The following is a 22,384-nucleotide window of genomic DNA, read 5'->3' on the forward strand; positions in this document are numbered from 1 at the left end:
TACATTTTATATGAACGTTTTAAAATTTATTAAAATCTAAACTTCCACGTTCATTATGGATATATATATATACTATATATCCATGATGAATATTTATTATATAGGTATATACTTATGTGAAATAAAAATTCCAACAATAAATGATTTATTATGATATAATGATTTTTTATACATACCTATAACACATTTCGAGTATGACTGAAAAGTTAAATTCCGTAGTTTAAGAATTAATCATAATAAATAGAAATATAATTATGGCCTTCATATATACAAAAATTTGTACGTTATCGTATGTTTTCCGTCGATAAAATTTCCGGAATAAAAATACTTTAAAGTACATCAATAAAATATAGGATTGCAGCAAGTAAAAATAATACTGTATAAATATATTTATTAATTTCTATACAGGAACTTTGATTTTAAATCCAGTAATAATATAATCTTATAGAGCGGATTTTATGCATATTATGTATATTTTACCTACATGTATGTATATATAGGTACATGTGCATTATGTTATTATATACATACATTAAACTGCAACAGTAGTTAACATAGCGTTATACATTTTTACAACCTCCGAATTTTTATGATGCCTAAATCCAAAACAATTCTTATGACAAGACCGATTACCATTGCGCATTACTTCAATAATATTAACTCATGTAGGTACATAGTTTAACCTAGTATATATAATACTTAACCCAGTATATATAATTATATATGTTTGTGCATATCGTTATCAACAATTAAGACGTAGAATATATTCGTATACACATTTTTTTTTTCTGTTACCGTGGACGAAAAATTAAAAGTAGTCCAGTAAATAATATACATACACAAAAATCACAAATGTATTTATAATTTATTTGTGATTTCTCTTCGGACATGTCTCCCGATAACTTCATATGTGTAATGATCGTAGGTTAGCGGAGTCTACAGAGTTAGTGAGAGTTGCTTTACCATTACAGGTCACTAGTAATAATACGCTACTTTGTACACTTAATTCGTAGTGAATAGGTACACTAAGATACTGAATGATTGAAACCCAAAAGGATATTCGCTATAGATATATCATAGTAATTTTATACCGCGTTATACGATTAAATACGAATGCAAAAGGTTGACCATCTTCAATTATTTTTTCCTTTAGATATTGAATGGTAATCTAAAACAGAAAATTATAATTACGGTTGCACTGTGGTAAAAAAAAATTAAAATCTTTGAGAGTTGAAAATCTTTAATTTCTTAAACACTATATTAGTTTATAGTAGTTATACTGCCTTTAAAGGTTTTCCTAAATCGCTACGTACGCTATACCACGGTAGGTACCCACGCATACTATTTTCCAGAATATTAATCGACCGCATGCACTAGAATATTACCGCGACCGTAGTTCAATCGAAGATATAATAATAATAATAATAATAATAATAATAATAATAACGTCGGGGATCCGAGTGCATAGCCGACGCGACGGTGGTGGCTTGGGAGCGATGCCATTGGTTGGCGGCCATCTTGGATCGCGGGCCCGGCTCGGACGGCGGCGGTCGGTCGCGCCGGCCCGTTTTATAATATTATATCTTCATTAGACCGACCCCGGCCACCGGCAGTCAAACGCAACCCTAGGGAAAACGCGCTGATTTCCAGTAGTTTTTTATTTGATTTTTTCGACCACGTTTGTGGTAGTCAGTGTTTTTTTTTAAAAGAACTTTCGTCAACGACGCGATGTACAGGTAGGGTCGGAGGTGCGTCGACATCACACCGCAGAAAATATATTTAATATCAATCGTTACCGGAATAACGTCTGTTGGGAAACCGTCCGGCTCGTCTCGCACCTGCAGTAATATACAATTTATTTATGTATACGTAAATATAATACGGATATACTTCCGTAGTGATCGTCCGCCGTTTTATCGCCCTCGACGAACGCGAGTTTTCGCGCGCAAACACGACTTGAACACGTAGCGGCAAACGCTGCCGCAGCACGTGACCGTTCTCCGACCACGCTTCCGCGTGCCGATTACTGGGCGACCCGTGACGGACGAACAGCTTCGTCACACACGTGTCATCGTCGTAATGTCGCCGACACCGCGTAAGTCTTTCAACTGTCTTATTTTTTTTTTTTTTTCACCATATAATATTGTTCACGCATGCCTTACCTACTGGTCGTCGTGTAAGCTCTGGAAATAATTTCACACGTCCCGACGATAATAATCGATTATCTTATTAATCGAACATATTTTCAACGGAATTGCAAAGTGTCTGTACTACACCTGAACGTATTGAACGTGTACTGTGCGCACACCCGCGTGTAAATCCGTACGCATTATCGTTTATCTTTTGCCGGTTTTAAATTGTATCGCGTTATGACGCACGCGGCAGAGTTTGAACAGTTAATAAAGTGTCGGATATCTTTTCACATGATTTCAAGCGGAGCTCAGCGCGCAAAGAAATTCAGGGACCGTTTCTATTTTTCCGAATTTCCGAGCTTTGAGGTGTTAAGATTCCACTTTTGACTTTACATGTACTCATGTAGTGTACTTGGTAACGCAAAACTTTGCATTATAAAAGTTCATTTACAGCAACTGTGCGTCTATAATATATTTTAAGCATATGGTTTACAATATATATATATATATATATATATTGATTTACGGAAGTATATTGTGTGTACAGAGGTGGAACTAGGAATTTTTACACCCGGGTAAAGTGTTAAAATTACGCTCTATCATAGACCAATAATCAAATATTCTTCTCGAGAATTTCTTCTAATAATTAATATACAATCATACTTATTGAGTTTTAGCCTAATAACAGTATTTAACAAAGTTAAAAATATCAAATTTGTTATTATGATTATAAAAATTACACCCTCTAAAATTTTACGCCTGGGGATTAATCCCTGTCTTCCATCCCTAGTTCCGCCCCTGTATGTGTATATGGTTAAATCTTTAACACTTTTAAAATATTATTATCTGTATTATTTTAACTTGGCAGAATTTGTATGAATTAAATGTTATTTTTACGTAGTGTCTAATCGTTTTTCTTTGAAGTTAACATAAAATATATAATGTATTTAAATATTTTGTCTTTGAAGTAATTGAAAATATTAACCATGAATGTATTAGATTTATAGGTCTGATTAAATAAGAAATTAGAAATAAAGATTACTTATTTAAAATTGTACCTTTATATTCATTTAACTATTTAAGGTATCTAAGTTATATGTAGATATAGCATGGTTAAATTTTAAAAGGTTAAAGTGATAATTATATAAAAAAATATTTCTATTGAATTAATAAAATAATTTGAAATAATCTTTTATGTATATATTCAGGTGTATTCATTCTACTTTTGTTACTGAAGGAGCATGTATTTTAATTTATATTTAAGTTCATATAAGATGTGTTGAAAAAAATTCATAATTTTATAATTATTTATCGTAGATTAAATCCGGTTTTAAATCAGATTTTAAAATATTATTAAATTATCACACAAAAATGCAATTCATTTTTCTTTGATTAAGATCGAAATAATATACGGAGAAAAATTTACTGGAAGTAATTGAAATATTTTTTTTATATGTGACAAGTAGGTAATTAAATTCAATTTAGTGGAATTCGGTACGATAGCTAATCACAATACTCTGATGGGAAAACCTTTGTATATATTAACTCTTTCAAAATATTTTTGTTTTAAAACAGTTTAATGGAAGGTCCAATAACACACATCAAACATAGTCAAATTTTTTTTTATCTTTTAACCGAATAAGATTTTTAACTTTTGAATTTTTCATTTCTATATATAAGTAGTGTTTTAAGTTGATTTGAAAATTTCAATGTATTGCATTCTAAAATCGAATTACTGGTTTCGTAATGAGAGCAAATGTAAGGTTTTGGAAAAGAATAACTATAACCGACATAAAGACAAGTTAATAAATTAGTACAAATTAGATAGGTAACCGATTTTATATTTTAAAATAATATATTTTATACTAAGGCATTTATATGGCTGCATTATTTATCTGCATATTTATACTGCGGTTGACAATGTCGAATTGTCATATCAATGAACATGTTTGTCATAAAGCTAATTATTTAATATTTACTAATTTATTACAGTAATCAATATAATAATTGGGTACGCTCATCTTCTCTTATAAACTTACTTTATGTTAATTATGAAACCAATAATTAGATTTTCGATTGCAGTACATTGACACTTTCAAAATAATTTTTACCGTAATATGTATACCATGTGATTTTACAGAAATTAAAGATTTTTTTTAGTTGGTTTAGAGATGAAAATACAAATTTGTCTAAAAGTGTTTAATGTAGTATCCTTCTATTAAACTGTACTAAAACAAAAATGCAATAAAAATGTATAGCTCTAGGTATAGGTATCATGAAGATTTTTCCATCGGGATATCACGATAGGTCACTCTAAATATGTACATATAATTTAATATTTTAAATATTACATTTTTATCAATTATTTTTTTACTTAAAGTATGACTGATTAAATATTATTAGTTGAGAAATAAAAATGTATTCATATCTTTGTGACATGTAAACGAATCTTAAAAAGAATCTTATTATTTATTCTTTATTTCTTTAACTCAGTATAATATTCTTCAATTTTCTTTAAATGGTTTAAAATACATATAAGCTAAGATCTTAAAAATACATATTTTTTTATAAAATAATTCATAAATTACTTAGGTATAGTCTTTTATCTATTTATTTCAACATTTTATTGATTTTGTCTGTTATTTATTTTTTCTTGTTTATTATAACCGTAAAATAATTATACATAGGTACACTAAATTATATTAAAGTTTTTGTGTTATGATATTTGGTATTTTTTAATCGAGTACGTTTCGTTAAATTAGTAAAAATTATATCAATCAATTAGTTGTTTTTAAAAATTTCACAATTTTACGTTGCATTTATACTGTAATAATAGAGCCAAATATATTTTAGTTTCAAACTATTCAGTAATATAAACATTTTTAAAAATTGCTATTATATTTTACCTATTTGTCTTTTGAACATTTGAAAAGCTTAAATTATGATTGCCACGAGATTCGCTTAATGATATTTTCAAATTTTCCATCAACTAAACCAAAAATGATTAAAAGGTATCACGTTTGGATCTCATTAGTATTTTTTTTTTTTTTTTGCTCTTTATATGGTAAAATAATACAGTTGAAATAATAAAAATGAATAGAAACATTTTTCAATGAAAGTTTCCGTAGTATAGAATGATAAAAAACCTATTAGATATCTTGTATGTGTTCAAACCTATTATTATTAATTGTTATATTTTTGAGTATCTAAAACTATTGAATCATTTACACGGGACCGCATTTAGGGGGGGGGCACTGGCTACAAGTATCCCGGGCACCAGTTTTTTTGGGGCGCTAAAATTTAGTGGTTGGAAATTTGCTCACTTGTGAATTATTGAATTTTTAAAATTATTTTGAAATTATTATTTTTTTTGTTATTAATAACAGTATCATAAATTAATATTAATGTATTAAATTTATTAATATATATTATTAATGTATTTATAGCAATATAACTATCAGCGATCCAGAATAATATTAATATACCTAATATTAGTTCCCAAATTTGTAGTGATAATGTCATTAAACATAAGTTATTCATAATAATACGGCGTATTATGTTATCGCGTGCGGTGTGCAGTGACATGCCTACTACACAAAAATAGTATTGATTTTAGAACATCTAAAAGGTTCATGAGAGTTTATCGCCTATATTTTCCATGAGCAGACTCCTCAGAGGGGCGTGAATTTTTTTTTTTTCTGCGCCGAGGTGCAAAATGTCTAAATACGGCACTGCATTTAAATCATAGTAATTTAACTGTAAAATTTTCGAATAAATATATGTTTTATTCATTATTGTTTGAATGAATATTTTTAATTAATTTAAAAACAATTACCAAAATAGAACTTCATTATTATGTTAAGAATACTAAATAATTTAAGTAAAGGCTATATTAGCACTATATGAACATTTCATGCAAGGTATCCCTATTAAATATCTAATTTATAATTGATTTTAAGATATTTTAAATTACAAAGTTCTCAGAGAAAATGCATAAACAAATTAAAAATGAGAAGTACTCACCAGCTTCAACACGAACCACTCTCTTGCGACAGCAACAAACCGACTAGCGTTGATATGATTGTGCGAATCGGTTTTAGTTTAGCCTTTTACGTGTGTCAAGAGAATATACATTATTTCCTTCTTTTTTCTCTTGCTCAAGGTCTTATTTTCGTGACAAGGACAAGTACTTTTGTCACTAAAATATCCCCGACATCGTGGGGGTCCGTTAGGACACGTACACGGAAGCAAAGGCTTCCTTCAACACAACGGACGGAGGTCATATTATATCATATAAATATATACTTTACCTTACGCGAGTAGCACACCCTTAAGGTTAGTCCTTTATGGGGGCCATTTGTATACACGGCCATAAAAACCATCCACTTGCATGCCGTTGTGCAGCAGGGACACAAGTCGGGAGTCCCGCGGTTTCTCATTCCAACAACTAAAAAAAAACCCCCGACGTGATAAATACGTATTTTCAAGTTTTAAATGTCCCAAAGTAATAAAATTAAAAACTAGTATTATTATTATGTATATATAGTATATGTATTGATGTACATATTAGTTTATTAATTTCAAAGTATTACTTAAGTACCCATATACTGTATAAAGCACAATTCGTATTACATATCTAAGTATTCTTAGAAATAGAAGTATAAAAGTACATAGAAGTATTCTTAAGTTATAAAAAATTAAAAAAAAGTTGAAAACAAATAGAATTAGGCAACTATATAATATTATTTATTTTATTATTTCTTTTTCATTTTTATGGTCTTAGAATTGTCTGTATCCGAACATCTAGTTATAATATGTTTAAAAACGTTTTTTTTTTTTTTTTTAATGTTTACTATAATTTTTACGATTTACAATCGTTCGTCGTATTATTTTTGGAACATAAAACAACACGTTTTAAATGTACCATCCATATCAATTGTATTACATTCAAATACATAAACATTTTAAATTATCACTAAACTAAGTAGAATAAATAATAATGTTAATTACATTGTTATTAATTAATAAAAAGTTCATGATTTATTTTAATTTTAATATCGTCTATTTGTTTTATGAATATCGCTTAAACTTTTAGGAATACTTTCTCGGCTATACGAATATATATAAATAAGCGTGTAGTAATATTCATTTGTCGACGGTTAAAATTCAATGGTTTGTTCGAATTTTCACTGATATAATATAATATACCTACTAGTATTATATATATATACTACTACTATACTATTATTTATACTAACAATTATTATAAGTAATAAATATTCTTATGAGTAATAACTGTGCATCATTTAATATTTATTGTGCTATTTAAAATGCGTAATAAACACATAATACTTTTTAGTGGTCTGGTTTTGTGTACATAATAGTCTACATAGTGGTTAAAATTAATTAAATTGTAATATACTATAATGTATATGTTATATAAATATTTATTTATGAATTTTAAACCACATAAGTATTTGAATTATGTTATCAATTCTTATTAAAAAAATTAATTATTTTTTCATCATTTTATAGAATTGTATTTCTTGAACCATTTTTAATTGTTAATTTTTCATCATTGTTAATTATACACTAATGATTATAGACTAATAAACCTTTAAAATACTATGACATTTAAAGTATTTAATATTTCTGATTTAGGTTTTTTTTTTATTTAGGAGTAAATTTAAGAAGCCATTTGCATTTGATTTTACAACTATATAAGAGGTGCTATTTTTCATGCTTTAATTATTATTTTTAAATTATTAAGAAATTTAAATGGTTGTAAATAATATTTCTATTGGTTCAAAATTTTAAAAACTTTTTAATTTTGGATTTTACTTTTCCTATTTTAGCATTGTAATTGACAAAAATATACAAAATCCACAATATCTATACACATATACATATATATATATAATTATATTTATACATAATTTGTACATATATGATAAACTTAAAAAAATAACTTTTTTCTTACAATTAATCATTTACATTCTTTTAAAATATACTTGTACATATTAAGTGTAATATAGTGAGTCAAATATATTATCATATTTTATTAGTTAACCGTTGCTACTCGTTTTTACTCAATAGAATTTTGTTACGGACACACACCGAAAACGTCGTTATTTACATTCAACAAACGATTATTTTATTATGTTCAAACATTGTAATAGATATGTATATAACCTGAGAAGGTTTAAAAAATACTTTATTTTTACTAATGTTTATATTTTATGTACCCAGACCATGCTTAAGTACTGTTTATACCTGTATGCACGCATACAATGAACTTCAAATTGGTTTAGATTTAAATTATACATTGGTAAAAGTAAATGTTTACTAAAAATATTAGTATAGTGTTGTGTTTACTATACGTCAATCATTACCGCCATAAAAAATTATGTATAAATGATTAAGATTTATTTGTTTGTAACATGAGCAGAACATCCAAAGACAATAAGTGCTCTGAGAGTACAACTTAAATAGTAATAATATTTTAACATTCAAATACGATTGCAGTCAACAAAAGTGTTATTAATTTATTATAATCCTGCAGATTCTTTCTACTTATATAGCGGTTAATCGTTACTATTAAGTTTCCGGTGAAAATAACGAGAATAGTTAGCTTTAAACAAAACTGATCAATCATTGCAATGTATAGGTATACTTAGGTCAAAGATACTTAACTAACTAAAACATAAAAGTTAGGTTTAACATAAGTTTAGATTAGATATTGTAACAGTCTATATAATTATTGATTATAAATTATAAGTTGCAGAATATTGCAATGTAAGTTTCGGTGACATATTTGTTTTATTTGTCAGTTTTGTTTCTTTTTCATGGGAGCTTTTTCGTGATAAATTAAATACTGTATACATGCATATATAAATCATATAAATATTTAAAATTCTATATTATGTTATATACATAGAATTGATTCAATGTGGTCAATCACACTTACTATTATACTTTTACAATTTATTGAATTATTTAAAATTATTATTTTTAACTTGTACTTTGAGTATGTTAGGAAAATAAATCTTCATGAGGATTACATACGACTACGTGTTCTTTACATAATAATATACTTACATTTATTAATTTATTTTATATAGTTAAATCATATTACAGTTTGAATAACTCATTATTTGTTAATATTTTTTTTATTTTTACATTTCAATTATAATAATATAGATAAGTTATATTTTAGTCGTAGGTATAAACATAATATACAAAAACAGATTTAAGTAGATTATTATATGTTATTTATATTGCGTTATTCATCAATATAATATTATTACAATAAAATATATTTTTTCTATACTCGTTTAAAATTACTTTTATTGTAATAACTTATACTTTTGCCTTCAGAGATAAATCGATAATATAAAATATTATATAAAACATATATTTAAGTGATTCATGTTACCCATAATGTAATTATATAAATTTAGATTCTATTCAAAAATAAAATAAAAATATACTCAGTGTTTTACATTCGTTTAAAATAATAATCATAATTTCAGTGCACCTACTGCCGTATATGTTTCATTTAACGTAAAGATATATGTATAATTATTACGAATCTAACTCGTATCAACTCTGCATGCCATCCGTAACTAATGAGTATGATGCAATTTTTGTTTATACACATGCACGTACGAATCCAAAAGGAGGAAATGTCGTATTTCAACCATGGTATATTGCACCTGATTTTCAAATATTCACCTTCTTCAAATAATCAGGGGCTTCGAAGTTCCGTTGAACGTGTGTGCTCGTATAAAAATCAAACAAATGTTTTACGGACCCTCACACCGCATATATAACCCGAAAGACGGGTACCTTTATGTATGTATAAACTATGCAAGCTGCTATATGTATACCGTTCGTACAACAATTATATATAAAATATGTATAGGATTTATCGTAAAATAGAAAAAAAACACAAGGGCGTGTATAATACTCAGCCGTATATCATTTATATGCGTATGGTATATATATATATATATATGTATATACGCTTTTACATATATTGTATAATACGTAGAAGGGAGAAAATATGTAATGGGAAAAAATATACTGCTCTGATACACGAAACCGGTCACGATTCGAAAGACCGCAAAGTGGAAACGAATGGAACGAAAGTGCGTACGTATGTGTGCGTGCGTGTGTGTGTGTGTGTGTGTGTGTGTGTGTATAAAATAAAAACCAAAAAACATGGCTGCTCACGCAATCTTAACAACCTGTCAACTTGTCAACCGAACGAAACAAAGAACACGAGTTTTCCTTTCGGGTTGTGTACGTTATTTTTTTTTTCGTTTTTATTTTTATTTTATTTTTTTTTAACGATCCACGTGCTATGTATATATTTATATGTATTATTGAATATATACAGTATGCGCACAGCTCATACGAATACATTTTATGTGGCTGATGGGCACGGGCTGTGTTCATTTGCATATCGGTCGGGTTCGCGCGGTCTTTAACAACGGCGCACGCGAGACATTTGAAAATCGCGCCCATTCCTTGTAGAAAAATATTTCGTTAGAGGTCACACACGTTCCTACGTCTTTTCCTCGCGTCCGCCGCCGGGGTTAAGTACGATGTGTCGCGCACAGTTCACGAAATTCAAAGTCGTAAAACCATACCGTCGCCATCGTAGTATTATATATGGGTGCTCGGGACGTCGTCGTAAATCGGACACCTCCGACTTTTTGATCAGGAAAATCAATTACGTACCATATATGTAGTATATGTAGTCTTCGTCCACCGTATTAGTACCTATATAGGTATTACATAATTATTTTTTTAAAACGCAATCGGTGTCGAAAAACGAGTTTTTGTTTAGCTGAATAGGTGTATTCGTATAAGCACCTCTATATTGTATCGCGATTCTGTTCTCGTATTTTATTTCTACCGTACTGTTTTATAATGTAAATGATAATAGTAAGACTAGTATAGATACTTATAGCTTAATCGCACATAATATTTTGGAATTACAATTTTTTCCATTACATAACTATACTCATACATTATGCTTAGTGGCGCCGTACTGTTATAAATATATATACATTATAACAGTGGCGTAACTAGGATTTTCTGAAGGGGGGTGTTAATTATAATTATTAAATATTATATATAATACGTATAAACTAAAACTTTTATTTTAATTAATTAATATGTATACATAATGTCTGTAATAGAGATGTAATGTATATTCGAATTCGGATAGCTTTACCATAAATCATTCGAATATTTGACTATTCGAATATCAGTATTCGATGCTACAATACCTATTATTATTAAACGTTTTGTGTTGCACGAAAACGTAAACGAATAATTTTCGTCACGTATTGTCGCAATCGCGATAATGTTAACCTGTATATATGTAATTAGTATTGTGCATTATTTTATATTTCATATTGTATTATCGATTTACCTATATTCCTATAATAATGTAATATATGATACGGCTCAAGGGGGGTGTCATATCTACCAAACACCCCCCTTGTATACGCCACTGCATTATAAGTGTAACATTGGCATTGCTCATCGTTCACCATAAATACATACAAGCTCATGAAAAATATCCAAAATATAATTCTGGTATAATCAGAATAATAATATTGTTAATTATTTATAATTATATGCATTTAAGTAATAGAAATTTTCTTAAAAACTGTTTCAAATTTTATTTATAATGGCTTTGATTATTATATTACCTTAATTTGCATATACATTTAATCATGCCAAGTATTGTAAAATATCTGGTTTAGGTGTATAGGAATTATTTAAATTTCCTAATTCTAGATTATTAAATTGATCGTTTGCATTTATGTACTTATGTCGGTATTGTGATAAATATTTTTACATTAATACTTATATTAATCAATTGATTAATATATAAACGAGTCCTTTTTTCGACTAAATTCTTCTTGACTAGAAAACGGAAAACATTTATCACAGTTAACTTGTATTTTATTTTAAACAAATTACTAAATAATAGCAAAACTAGTAGCTGTTTTTTTCTTACTAATTAGTTAATTTATATCCATAAAAATATTGCTGCACATTATGTACCAGTGCACTGCACAGTATAATAGTGCTATAAAATAGCATCGGCCAGAAAATTTTGCCACGTAAAATTTTTTTTTGTTCAAAGCAAAATACACAAGTTTACAATTGACTTCCTGTTTTTATACAACGTGCATTTCGTACATATTTGAAATTTAAGAATTTCCTTCGCGAATGCATTGTAAATTATAAACATTGAGGTTAATCAAAACGGTTGAACTGCACTTCGCTGCGACCGTTTGGCGTTTATATTTTTACAGCACCTATCATGTGTACGCCGCAAAGGATATTAATACGGTTGTTGCACCTACGCGTAGGTGTTGCGATGTGTACCTACTCGACGCGTACAATGTAACGATTAAAACATTATTCTTCTCGAGTGCCTATAATTTGCCCGCTGCGCACGCAATCATTTCTCGCCGCTCGGTATCGTGTTAAGAACGTTTTATAAAATTGCACCCGACGAGTACTAGCCACCGTTCCTACCGTTTGACGTGCTGCGTGTATTAAAACAATAATTTTGCGCGTGTACAAACCTGGGGACGGGCATCGTTGTGATCATTATTTTATTAATTATTTTTGCGCAAAACGTGTTTGCCGGAGCGTTCACGGAGTGTTCTCCGGCTCAAGGACGTTATCGTGAACGAGCAAACAACACGTTTCTTCACGGTTTTCGCTAATCGCCGAGACCAAAGATAACGTCGTCGCGTCGTTCGCGGCCCTGTTGATTGCACGTTTCCGGCGTACGACGCACGTTTCGCGAGCTGTACCAAATGCACACCACAAATGTCTGCGGTTTTATGCAAATATCAGTGCGCGTTTTTTAATAATCATTAATAGGGCCCGGAATTGTATGCATTTGCATATTTAACTAAAAAATAGCTAGGTAAGACAGAAATTTGAATCTTAATCTAATGTGTTGGTATGCGAAATTAAATTTGGCATATTTTTGCATATTCGGAACATTTCAAATTATTATGCATATTTTAGCATTTTTCTGAAATATAATGCATATATATATATAAAAAAATATTACGAAGTTATTAATATTATTATTTATTACTTAGCGCATGTCCATCGTAAATTCCGTGAATCGTGCAAATATATAATTTGATTTTTGTGTTATAATAAGATACAGTTTGCTAAAATTACCAATACGATAGTAACTCTACAGGTAACTTTAAAAATATTATAAAAATCCGTTTGATTTGTTTAAATTGATTTTAGTTTGTGACTTTTAGTTTAGATGAATGTTCAAAATACAATTTAATTTCAATACAACATACAGTTCCATACAGTTCAATAAAATATATAAAATACAGTTGATAAATTTTAAAGCATATTTCGTACGTTTTTAGTGCATATAATTCCGGGCCCTAATCATTAATATATTATTGTTCTTTTCTGTTGGGCGTTTGTAGTTTGTGACAAATACAGTCGCGTTTTCTCAAATCTTACATCTTTATAAAATTGAACACGTAGTACGTTCGGTTTCAACGTAGGCATAGTAAGGTGCGCGTAACGCGTATAAGATGTTCCGATTTGTTCGGCTACGCGTATACTCCCGACCATGAGCAATACATTTTATCTGATTAATCATCGATTCCGTTAAAAATAAAATGCAATCAAAAGCTGGCGAAGAAAGATTTGGATAAATATTTTCAAACTTACTTTGGTATTATTCCACGTTTTATTCTTTCAGAAAATTGTTTTCTAAGACAAAATTATTCAATTTTATAAACATGCGATAAAAATATAGTTCTGATAGTTTTTGTGTAATTTAAAAAAAAAAAAACAATATTATTAGGTTATCATTATTTTGTCCCCTGATCTTACTAATAAAAAACCCTGGTATCTCTATTATAAATAAATTTCAGATATCACTGTGATAAATAGGATTTTTCTGGTGTTTGTCAAAAACCTATACAGCTATACATTGCATAATTTATACTGTAATAATATTACTATATCTAATAATCTATTATATACGATTAGTAGATTGCAGGCTAGGTTAAACGTATTTTTTTTGGAGTGAAAGAAATACGAAAGAATTTATATGAATGTAAAATTATCGTTATGATTGATAAAAACAGTACCGATGGACTTTAGGGCCTAATGCAGAATTTTTCGAGGCCCCAAGTATATTTATTTTATTTACTTTATTTTGACATAATTTTATGAACTTTTAATACAGTCTTGATTTTCGCCCTTAATAATAATAAATAATCCTTTTATGGCGACAATATTATTGTGAGATTATTTATAGATATAGATTTTCATAATACATAGTATGTGGAGGACCACGCAAGCGCTACGCACTGTTCTCCCCCTTTCCTATAGGGCTGCTACTGGATAAAAATGTATGATATAATACAATGTTTCAACGAACAATTAAATTTATATTTTATTAATGTAAATAATTTCTAGTACTATATAGCACAAAAGAACGAACAATATACATTTATCCATTTTTATTCTATTATAATTAAATACTTTTTTTTTAAGCTGTTATTTATGTTATCTTCTTGTATGACATTAGTTCATTTTTATAGCAATTCTTATGGTTTTAATTTACTTTTTTTTTAGATAACAGCTCAAAAGTAATTATATTTAACTTCTGTTTATGAAAATATACGTAAAATCGATAGAAAACGGTTATTTTTTAGATTGTATACATAGCAGTATAGATAGATACATTACTATACGGATAAGTTCTTCAATGAATATATAATTTAAATTAAATTATACACGTATAGTAACGTTTAGCTAAGTAGTATAGATACATTAAAATAGTTATATTTCAATTTAATTTTCAATATTTATCATTTGACACGATTTTCGACTGTTAAATTAATAAAAAAATATCATCTAAGTATAACTGATGATTTGTATAAAACTAATAAAAAGGCACGATGAAATAATAGAAACTTGCATCTTATTGTTCTCTTAATATTCAACTTAATCCTCTAATTTATTGCGACTATATATAGATACAAATGCCACTCATTGTATTTGTACTGGTTCATATGAGCCCTCAAAATCTCCGTACTCGTATAGATATACTTAGGTATCCATAGTTTTAAACACTTTAAATATTTCATTATTTTATTAATGTAAATAACTTATTAATTTTTATCGCTACAAATAGTTGTTGTTTGTGCTGAATAACAGATACAAATATTTAATATTCTAATCGAGACCGAAACACTGGTGGTAATATTATTCAATTATTTAAGTGTAATAATATTATTCGTACAGTTATCGTGATATTTAAGAATTGTTGAATAATAGGAAGACTGCCATCCGTTCGACCTTGAAAACGCGTATAGTCGTAAAACCGAAAGGATAAACGTTTCTTATTGTGTTTTCGAAATTTCGTGATCGACATACGTACAATACATTATTACGAGTATATATACATGTGTAAGTATTTCTGATTCGTATTGCCCCGTCAGGGCGTGACCTTGGTAAATGGAGCAAAAAAAAAAAAAAAATGGAAAAAAAATATCTTTACATGGTATATTATTGTATGCTTGTGTTTATGCTGCCGGGTTCAATAAAATGTTGAATAAAACCCGCTCTCGGTGTACTTCAAAGAAAATATGAGGTTGTGACCTAGACGCGTATTTACGTTTAATACTATAATGCATATGTGTGTGTATATTTCACGTAAGCATCTAAATATTGTACAAATAAACAAGACAGATAGTTCCCATAGAGTTTAACACCATCGTATAAAGTTCCATTGCGAGTTACGTAATATTTAACAATACACATGTATTTATCAACAACGTATAATCTACTATTATAAGTTTTAAAAATATTATGCACAAACGGTATTAACTTACCAACATGGTTAAAATATCTAATTCTTTACCCTTACTTTTTTTATTCTTCAGTCGAATTTTAAGTGGAATATCCGTAATAATAATCAGTACAATAAATATATATTATTTTACTCTTCGATGACATAATCATGTATACATTTGAAAATTCTAAGGATGATCAGTGTAGTCATATAGACTTGTGAAATTGTATTTTACATACTACTACATCACTTGCTATAAGAGCTGTTATTTAGTATTTATTTGTAGCTTTTTGAATAGATACTATGTATATATATAATGATTTCATGTTTCTAAAAATTAATGCAATCTTCCAAGGATTTGGAAATCCCATATTTTATGTATTTAATTTAACTGCCACTATATTGTTTATAAAAATAGTGTTTCATATTATAATTATTTATTATTATTATGATTACACAATATTTAAAATTGTTGTTTTACAGCGATGTATTTGGGAAATAATACAAATATATATCTTATTTAAAATACATCTTATAATAAAACAGTTACTTTTCTGATACACATAGGTAAATTATTCGATTTATATCTGATAGTGCTCTGAATAGTCTGGTTTATATCAGTTCGTTTTTAACACATAAAAATTACTGAAGAATTGGTTCGATTTGACTCCATGTTTTTTTGAAACATTGAGGCCCGCTCCTGGTTTCAACTATTTTTATTTCAGTTCGGTCTGGTTTCTAAAATATAATCTAATCAGTTCGGCTTGTTTAAAATTAATTGACTTATGATTTTCAGTTTTGAAGACTTCGGCACTCTTTAGTGTGAGATTAAAAGGCGTTAAGTCATAAATTTTAATTTTTCACAAATACTATAAAGGTTTACTGTATTGTGCACGTCGCATTTGTATTCAATGTACTAAAATGTATATTATAGATTTACATAAATGTATCTTAGTATATTGAACCTTCAGCTTTCGATAATTTATTCGCGTGGTTACCCGACGTGGTAACCACACATGAATGTTGCGAGCAAATATACATGGTAAATATAAACTATAAACCATCCAACCATGGTGGAAAAAGAGTTGAAAACATTTTTTAGGTCGCGTGGGACGAATCGATTATTATCGATCATAATGGATGTATCGTACACAAATCGAATACAAAATATACTATACAGTCGTTGTGGCTGTGACCACGCCTTTACATTGTACGCACATGCCCTAGCGACAACCGGTTACCGTTAGAAGTCGGTCTACGCGTTTTACAATGCTTTCAGTTTTCTTCGTTTTTATTTTATTACTTATATTATATAAGATTATACATGAACACATGTTCTGTGGCGTTTGCATAAGATAAATAATAAATTCTAATCTACACTTACTCTTAAAGTTTTCTGTTTGTTTTCGAATTAACTGATTACTAAAATGTCCAATATAGTTTTTATTGTATCACAGTACATTTTGAACTTTTAAATTGTATAAATGTTTAAATGATATAAAATAATTGTAGTGGTAAATTATCAAAAATGACTCAAAAAGAATTTTAAAAGTATAACAATAACAATAATAATGTCCACAATAAAGATTATACGGGGTTTTATATAGGCAATATAATTACATATTCAAAGCTTTTATTTTTAGGATGTATATTGTTATGCATTTTTAAACGATTATATTTTAGTTACTGTCAATTAAAGTGTTAATCGCATTCATTGAATAACTATGTAGATTTTTGACATACACACAACTATAACTATAACTATAACTACACACAAGGGCAAATTAGTCGAAAAATGTCACTAGTTAAAAATTACAAATTACAGAAAATCACCGTAATTAATTATAAATTATAAATAACATTGTGATAAAAATTGTAATTACAAATTACAAAATATATATATATAAATTACTTGCAATAATAAATTAAAATATAAAAAAAGTAAATAAGAATTTCTTATATTATAATTAAAACTTTAAATAAATAAATAATGAATAAAACAGTACAAAATATAAGTAATTCTTTAATTTTAGATGCCATAATTATAATTTCCATATAAAAAAAAATAAAAAAACAAGTTAGTCTACATACATCCAATTATATTATATCTTTAATTAACTGCATTTGATTAAAAATAACATATTTTCCGCTATAATTGTTATCTAAAGATAAAAAAAATACTTAGTTATAATTATGTTTTGATTATATACTCGTATAGTTTCGATATAATAAATTAGAAAATTATGTAAGACATGTGATTTAGTAGCGAACTTTAAAAGTATTTTATCATTAATGGCTCTTGAAAATGTAAAAATATCGAAGAAAATATTTTTAAATAAATTTAAGTTGTATATTCTAATTAATGTTTAGTATATATTGTGTTTAACGTTAAACTTTCATAGCCCTTAACCTCCTAGCGGTCGCGCTAGCGGTGTTTACACCGCATCATTGGGAAAAACCGTTTTATTTAATTATACTTATCGATAAGATTAGTATGACCCCCTACTATTCCTACACCTTGTATTTATAAACATAATGCAATAGTCATGCATTTTGTCTTTACACGTAAAGTCACCAGTAAGTAGTCACAAAGTGTTAGTGAACGTTATTGTTTGTCAATGCGGCGTAAACACCGCAGCGCGACTAAAATTGTTTTTCATGGATAATCGATAAAAAAATTTTAATATGCACAATATTATGTTAAAATAAAGTTATTTGATAAATTTAATTGTTTGTAAATGTCATTGTAAATTATTCCTTACGTGTATTATGTAAAATATAAGATAACAGTTCTAAAAATCAACACTAAAAATAAATAAATAAAATAGCGGTGTTAATTCCGCGGCGCGATTGCCAACGAGATTCTCATAGACGTGACCTCTAGGAGGTTAAAGTATTACATGAACTAATAAATATCTAAAAAAAAATAAAGAAATAATTTGAAAAATCATAATACATCGATATAAAATTAGAAATTCCTCATTGTATCAACAATACTTGCTTTGATTAGAATCGATCATAAGTTTTTTTTAAATATACGATAGTATAAAATATTTATTACATTTGAGATAGTTAAAAACTTATTATTTTTTTTTTTTTTTGATTTTAATACGGTGTGCCCAAAGTAATTTTATTAAAAAATTATCACTTTTAAATTTTAAACTACAAATCATTAGGGTACTATTCACCACAACACAATTTCGTCTGAATAGTGATAATATATAGGAAATACAGATAATTGATAATTTTTGAAAATGTATATTTACTGGATTATGACGGTTTCTTTAGTACAGATAATAATTTTGGAATAATCAAAATAAAACGTGATATTTTTATATTTCCCCAATATTTCGAATTTGAACGGTTGGACACTTAGAGCGAAAATATAAACATTTTCAACATTTCCATCAACAGATGGCACTGTATGTATACTCGGTAGTACGGTATGCAGGTACATATTATGAGTACAAAACAAGTTTAATGCATAAGTCAATTCCGCAAAAAAATTACAGCAACACCAAAATTCTTTTATTTCCCTTTTATCCTCACTCACATTATCTGATTCATACTCAACAATTTGAAAATACATATGATTATGGTAAAATTTGGACTAATACAAAAAACTAATGCTTTTTCTATTTGTTCAAAACGATATTTATACCACAACATCATTAGTACTAGCAAATATTGACTTGCCTAATTACGTTATGTGTGATAAAATGAATAACATTAATTAAAGCGTACATTTTGCAGATACAATCTGGACACTTATGTCGATCGTCCTCTAGAGGTCAAACGACGAAGGTGATTTTCGTTTATTCACGTCATTCGCAAAACATAGAGAGCAGCACAAGGGACGAGTTGGGTCAATTGAAAAATATGTCCTTCGTATTTTGGTAAGTCACACAATTGTAACAATTAATAATTTGTAAAAAATACTAATACATAAGGTATAATTTCTGAAAATATTTCAAACGACATTACGTTACACGAGAAAATTTAGTGATTATGACTATGCGAATATACATACAGCGAATTAGCGTTCGCTTGTATTCGTTTGTATTAGAGATGCACTGATCAAAAAGCGTACAAATAAGTAATAATGTTCAAATTTAATTACATTTTACGGTGCCTCAATACTTAATATACCTTATATTGTCGCTTGATCAAAAAACGTTATTTTTATATTTTGTACATATAAGATTATCTATCTGTCAAAGAATAATATCTGAACAACGAAAACACGAAGTAAGATTGTTTATGAAAATAATAGTTCTTTAACATTAAAAGTATAAAGAAATTACTTAGAGAATATATCTGACTTTAAAAAGTTTTAGTTTAGTTTAATGATTTAGTGATTTAACATGACACATTAAACTAAACACCAAGTAATACAGTTTTTAAATAATTAAATTATAAAAGATATAATTTTGTTTTACGATGAAAGGAAAAAGTATGTGTAATACACATACACATTATAATATACTTTACTATAACCATACAGTACACCATTTCAAGTTATACGTAGTAACTTGTATCGTGTCATAATTTATTATCGATAAAATAGTTATAACATGCTTCGATAATATCTCTTATGGATAAAAAAAAAACTCCATTCTCTCTAAGTTATAAAATTAAATTTAACAATCGGACTTTACCTTTTACTTTAAAAATCAAAATAAATCAGCGTATGAATCCTTAAAAAAATAAATCAATTATAAAGTATTTATAACGAGTGTAATTGTAACTACTATTTTATAGTACACATATAAAGCCAATAACATTAAAGTGAATCTTGGAAAGGTGTGATTATTTAATTTTTAATTCTTGAGGAATAATTTATTATTTATTTTTCATTTAATATATGTTTAATGTTCTGTTCTATTCTAATCTAAATTTCTTCATTATATTTAACAATTACTTACAACCCGCTTACTTTTACAACAAAATTGTGGTGTTCGATTATTTGACGCTTCGATTATTTGAATATTATATATTGTTTTGTATGACTTTTTCTATAACAAAAAACTCTTCAGCAATATACATTATTGTTTTTGGTTTAGTAAGTTAGATATAACAATTTAAACATTCCAGAGCATTATAACATGTACTGTTTAATGTTCAACTTTATAAATAGAATTATGTGTAGGTATCATTAGGTAAAATAATATCTCGATTTTAACTTATTAGCAATTTAATAGTAAAAACTATTTTGCCTTTTAAAATCTTATAGATATTATATCTAAAAATAATGGGCGTACTGTAATATTCTGCTAATAAATGGTTTTTAATACTTTTTTATTATTACTATTCTTATCATTATACCTACTACAAATATTCTAGTTCCAAATTATAATTGTTTTCATTAACCATGGATTAATTATTATCATATCTATAAGGTTAGGTTATGTATAATACATTTAAAAAAAAAAATTTTATTCTATAATTTGTATAAATGCTTTAAATGATATTATGGATATATAAACGCTATGAGATTTATAGTATGTAATACTTTATAAAAATAAACCACTTAGGTATGACGCTGCATTACACATGTACAATTTATAGTTCATACACACATTCATGCGTGCACCAATATAGAATTATATTTATAAACGTATATATTACATTATTATATTCTATAGTATATTCATTAAATCAAATATATAATAATATATAAATATATAAAAATATTTATTTACGACTGTTTAAATTATATTATGAATATTTAAAGAAATTTGATTTTATAATGTATATCACAAATCTACGGATAAATATGCATATTGTATATGTATAGGTTATTTTTATTTGTTGGAGTGGGTATTCTAAAAAATTATGCATAAACCTTGATTACAGGCCTCTTGTTCTCGACCATACGTGGGAGGGGATGATATTGATGAGGGTAAGTTTGTCTTACCTATTCTCTACTTGCATTTTTCCCTTGCGGGCGTGCAAGTTACGAAATATATGCACAGTATTTATTATTGTATACAATATATATAATGACTGACTAAAAATATAGAAGGGCTAAAAAATCTTAACCTTGTTTTTTATTTTATTTTTACTTGTAAAAAATGTCTCTACAATCATAGCACGTTCGTGGTAAAGAAGATATATACAGAAAAGTTGATTCGTTTGTAGTGTTGTAGAAAAACAGTACACATCGGTACATTACACACACTCATATATTGAAACATCCAAACTATTACTATATGTACAACGAAAAGCTTTCAAAGGTGTAGAATAAGAAGCCTGTCGTAGAATATATATGTATTACATATAACGGTATTCCTACCTCGTGACGAGTTTTTGGCTATAAAATAGTTGGAGACCGTCTGCACTTTTTCTCGAAAAGACTACGTGA

The 22,384-nt window shown here is 27.7% G+C and overlaps 1 protein-coding gene across 3 annotated transcripts in view; it reads left to right on the top strand.

The window, feature by feature from the left end:
- The window catches only part of LOC112681957 (homeobox protein Hox-D9-like), a 106,034-nt gene that overhangs the window by 34,167 nt on the left and 49,483 nt on the right, over positions 1-22,384 (top strand). The window contains exons 1-3 of one of the 3 annotated variants that reach the window (XM_025552342.1): positions 1,605-1,843; positions 1,899-2,095; positions 19,774-19,916. The gene's annotated coding sequence lies outside the window, so the exon portion shown is untranslated. Of the gene's footprint in view, positions 1-1,604; positions 2,096-19,773; positions 19,917-22,384 lie in introns of those variants that run through there. The other 2 variants (XM_025552341.1, XM_025552343.1) reach the window with 2 other exon arrangements.

This window comes from Sipha flava, unplaced genomic scaffold, assembly GCF_003268045.1.
Source record: "Sipha flava isolate LNK unplaced genomic scaffold, YSA_version1 1_pilon_pilon, whole genome shotgun sequence".
NCBI lineage: Eukaryota > Metazoa > Arthropoda > Insecta > Hemiptera > Aphididae > Sipha > Sipha flava.